This window comes from Triticum aestivum, chromosome 7A (genome assembly GCF_018294505.1).
Source record: "Triticum aestivum cultivar Chinese Spring chromosome 7A, IWGSC CS RefSeq v2.1, whole genome shotgun sequence".
Lineage (NCBI taxonomy): Eukaryota > Viridiplantae > Streptophyta > Magnoliopsida > Poales > Poaceae > Triticum > Triticum aestivum.
In genome coordinates this window covers 550,912,520-550,917,772 of record NC_057812.1, presented here as the reverse complement: position 1 = coordinate 550,917,772, position 5,253 = coordinate 550,912,520, and positions in this window count along the sequence as shown.

Sequence of the window (5,253 nt, the reverse complement as noted above, 5' to 3'; positions counted from 1 at the left end):
GACCCCCTACCCGAGATCCGCCGGTTTTGACACTGACATTGGTGCTTTCATTGAGAGTTCCTCTGTGTCGTCATCATCAGGCTTGATGGCTCCTTCGATCATCGTTAGCGATGCAGTCCAGGGTGAGACTTTTCTCCCCAGACATATTTTTGTATTCGGCGGCTTTTCACTGCGGGCCAATTCGCTTGGCCATCTGGAGAAGATTGAAAGTTACGCCCCTGCCATCAGGTCAGGTTTGGAAGCTTAAACTACACGGCCGATATCCGTGGAGACTTGATCTTCAATGGATTCGAGCCCCTGCCGAGTGCGCCACACTGTAACAATGGGCATGATTTAGCTCTGCCGCCGAACAGTGTCCTGGAGGCCGCACCCGCATCCGCTCCGACCTTTAATTCGGAGCCAACTGCACCAATCGAGGGCGAGTGGCTAGACCCCGCCACAGAGGTTGCAGCCTCAACGGTGATCGAGCCGAACACCAACCTTATCCTTCGAGCGGACCGTGACTCCACATTGCCGGACTCTCCTCCGAACTCTGAACCATCCGTGCCCCTGCCAATCGAATCCGATTGGGCGCCGATCATGGAGTTCACTGCCACGGATATCTTTCAGCACTCGCCCTTCGGCGACATACTGAATTCACTAGAGTCTCTCTCTTTGCAGGAGAGTCCTGGCCGGATTATGACCGGCAGGATTGGGATGCGGACGACGAAGAAATTTGACGCCCACCTACCACCCACTTAGTAGCCACTGTCGACGACTTAACCGACATGCTCGACTTCGACTCCGAAGACATCGACGGTATGGACAACGATGCGGGAGACGAAGAGGAACCACTGCCCACAGGGCACTGGACAGCCACCTCATCATACGATATATACATGGTGGACACACCCAAAGAAGGCAATGGCGACGAGACAGCGGAGGATGACCCCTCCAAGAAGCAACCCAAGCATAGACGTCAGCGGCACTGCTCTAAGTCCCGCCAAAGCAAAAGCGGTGATACCGGCACATGAGATAACAGCACTCCGGATATGGCCAAAGATGGCAATAACCCCCTCCAGCACGATTTTGGACAGGAGGATGGAGAGGCCAGCCCTCCTGAGAGAGTGGCAAAGGAGGAGGATGACAATTACATGCCCCCCTCCGAAGACAAGGCAAGCCTCGACGATGAAGATTTCGTCGTGCCAGAGGATCCCGTCAAACAAGAGCGCTTCAAGCGCTGGCTTATAGCCACGGCAAATAGCCTTAAGAAAAAGCAGCAGCAGCTTCAAGCTAATCAAGATCTGCTAGCTGACAAATGGACTGAAGTCCTCGCGGCTGAGGAATATAAACTCGAACGCCCCTCCAAGAGTTAACCAAAATGCAGGTTGCCACCCCGACTGGAGGAAGAAGCGTATGATGCGGCTGATCGGCTACCCCGTGGCCGCGACAGAGAGGCATTCCAGCCAAAAGCTCAGCCTGCACCCAGACGTCATTCAAATAAAAAGGCATGGGGAAATACGCCAGACCTGTGAGACGTATTGGAGGACAAAGCAAAACATGCAAGATCGATCTACGGATCACGAGGGCGCGCCACTACGCGAGACGATAATCGTCACGCCGGATACAGCAAAAGTAAATCCGGCCGGGCCGCGCACAGCGGGCGAGACTCATTGGAGCCGCGTCGCGATATAACCCAGTACAGAGGCACCGCACACCCGTTATGCTTCACAGACGAAGTAATGGATCATCAAATCCAGAGGGTTTCAAACCCATAAATATAGAATCATACGACGACACAATAGATCCTGCGGTATGGATCGAGGATTTCCTCCTGCATATCCACATGGCACGCGGTGATGATCTACACGCCATTAAATACCTCCCACTCAAACTCAAAGGACCAGCTCAGCATTGGCTCAATAGCTTGCCAGCAGAGTCCGTTGGCTGTTGGGAGGATCTGGAAGCCGCATTCCTCGATAACTTTCAGGGCACTTATGTGCGACCACCAGATGCCGATGACTTGAGCCACATAATTCAGCAGCCAGAGGAATCAGCCAGGCAATTCTAGACACGGTTCCTAACAAAAAAATCAAATCGTCGACTGTCCAGATGCAGAGGCTCTAGCAGCTTTCAAGCACAACATCCGCGACGAGTGGCTAGCCCGGCACCTTGGTCAGGAAAAGTCGAAATCTATGGCAGCCCTCACGACACTCATGACCTGCTTTTGTGCGGGAGAAGACAGCTGGCTAGCTCGCAGTAACAACATATCAAAGAACCATGGTACTTCGGATACCAAGGACGGCGGCAGTAGCAGGTCACGTCACAACAAACATAAGCGCCGCATTAACAGCGACAATACCAAGGATACGACAGTCAATGCCGGATTCAAAGGCTCTAAACCCGGTCAGCGGGAAAAGCCATTCAAAAGAAGCACTCCGGGCCCGTCCAGTTTGGACCGTATACTCGATCGCTCATGTCAAATACACGGCACCCCCGACAAGTCGGCCAACCACACCAATAGGGATTGTTGGGTGTTCAAGCAGGCCGACAAGTTAATTGCCGAAAACAAAGATAAGGGGCCACATAGCAATGACGAGGAGGAGCCCCAGCAGCCGAATACCGGAGGACAGAAGAGGTTCCCCCCACAAGTGCGGACGGTGAACATGATATACGCAACCCACATCCCCAAGAGGGAGCAGAAGTGTGCGCTCAGGGACGTATATGCGTTGGAGCTAGTCGCCCCAAAGTTCAACCCATGGTCCTCCTGTCCGATCACCTTCGATCGCAGGGACCACCCCACTAGTATCCATCATGGCGGATTCGCCGCACTGGTCCTAGACCCAATTATTGACGGATTTCACCTCACTCGAGTCCTTATGGATGGCGGCAGCAGCCTGAACCTGCTTTACCAGGACACAATGTGCAAAATGGGTATAGACCCCTCAAGGATCAAACCCACAAAAACGACCTTTAAAGGCGTCATACCAGGTGTAGAGGCCCATTGCACAAGCTCAGTCACACTGGAAGTGGTCTTCAGATCCCCGGATAACTTCCGAAGCGAAGAGTTAATCTTCGATATAGTCCCGTTCCGTAGTGGTTATCATGCACTGCTCGGGCGAACCACATTTGCAAGATTCAATGCGGTACCACATTATGCATATCTCAAGCTCAAGATGCCAGGACCTCGGGGGGTCATCACAGTCAATGGATACACAGAGCGCTCTCTCCGCACTGAGGAGCACACTGTGGCCCTTGCAGCAGAAGCACAAAGCAGCCTCTTAAGGCAATCCACTAGTTCAGTGATTAAGGACCTGGACAACCTCAAGCGCGCCCGGAGTAATCGGCAACTGGACCGCCTGGCATGTCCCGAGCTTGCATAGCAATGCAGCCCCCACCCCGGCCCCAGCCAAACGGCGAAATTCATGCCACGCGTACATAATTACACATTAAAAATACCATGGGCACAGGTGGGGAGGGGGGCACAACTACGGCATGACCCAATACGCGGCTTAAACCGCACTAGGGGCTCCCCGCTTTGTTATTTTTCTCTTTCAGGACCTTAATCTCTGGAAACCCTGTCCGGCAGCATGATTGCCGAACACATGATGCAACAACCAAGGAGGCAGAAAGCTACGTCACACCATGGAACTCCCAGGTGGATTACGATAACGAGTGAAATATTTGCTTTAATACTATTCCTCAGCTTGCCCTTGGAAGGGACATGTCAAACCGTCCTACTTTTTGCTTATTGCACCACATGTATCATTCTGCTTCAACGCACCTTTTTGAATAAACAATGCATAGCATTAAGACTATTATTGCATTCTTCTTTATATATATATATATATGTGTTCATTAACGACAAATTGCAACCGTACACTTTGGTACGAACAGTACACTAGGGGCTTAAGTACCCCACAATATGGTGTGAGAAGTCCAAACGCTTCCACAAGTGCGGCACCCCGAACTTATAACATTATATGCATCAGCTCCGAATCATGTCTTTGGTCAATAGTTGGGTTTGCCCGGCTCCCATGTTTTGGTACCTTACGTTCCGCTATATCGGTTAAGGTAGCACTGGGAGAACTACTGCGATTGTGCCCCGGTTCAGCTGGGCTAAGCACCTCTAGAGAAAGCTAAAACTGACTGTCATGATAAGGCGAGAGACTGGTCGCTGTTCGAGAGGTTTTCGAGTCCCTAAAGACTTATGCCGCATAGAGCGAGGAGTCGGCCCTGTCCGGCTTAAGGCGTGTATCGCGCCCTGAATTCGGCCTTCCAAATACTAGGGGCTTCGCCGAAATTTAAAATTATAGAATTCTATGGCTAAGTGAGAGTGATAACACATTATAGTCTAATTGCCTTGTTCGTTGTGCTGAGCACCTCCCTCGAAGGACCCAACAATGGGAACAAGAGTGCTCAGGTTTAGCCCGAACACCCCAGCACTCGTGGCACGGGGGCAGAAGCCGACGACTAGCCATCTCTCAGATTTGATAAATATCCAAACAGAAGGTAATATTTTAAATTCAAACAAGCGTTGCATAGCGCATATGAACAAGTTTTCATAACTACAGGATTACACGAGCAAGTTTACTCGAATATTATAGCTTTCGTACACTCGTCCGCTACAAGATGAGCACCCTTCAGGACACCCTCATAGTACATCTCGGGGTGGCGATGCTCCTTGCCCTCCGACGGCCCTTCCTTGATCAGCTTCACGGCGTCTAGCTTGGCCCATTGCACCTTCACACGGGCGAAAGCCCAGCATGCACCTTCGATGCAGATGGACCGCTTGACGACTTCCAGCCGTGGGCAGGCATCCACAAGCCCCATCACCAGGCCGAAGTAGCTGTTCGGAAGGGCGTCGCCAGGCCATAACCGGACTATAAAGCCCTTCATGGCTTGTTCGGCCGCCTTGTGCAGCTCGACCAGCTTTTTTAGCTGGTCGCTCATAGGCACCGGGTGTTCGGTCCCAGTATATTGGGCCTGGAACAACTTCTTCGTTGAGCTTCCCTCCTCGGCCTGGTAAAACGTTGCGGCATCCGACACGCTGCGGAGCAAATCTGCGAATGCTCCTAGAGAGCGCCAGATTCGGGTAAGTAACAAGTAATTTACTTTCACATGCTTGCTTTGCATATAGAATGCCTTACCCGCCGCTATCTTCTTCATTGCATCAATCTCCTGGAGGGCCTTTTTGGCTTCGGCCTTGGCATTCTTTGCACTCTCGAGGGCCGCGGCAAGCTCGGACTCTCGCGTCTTCGAGTCAAGCTCCAA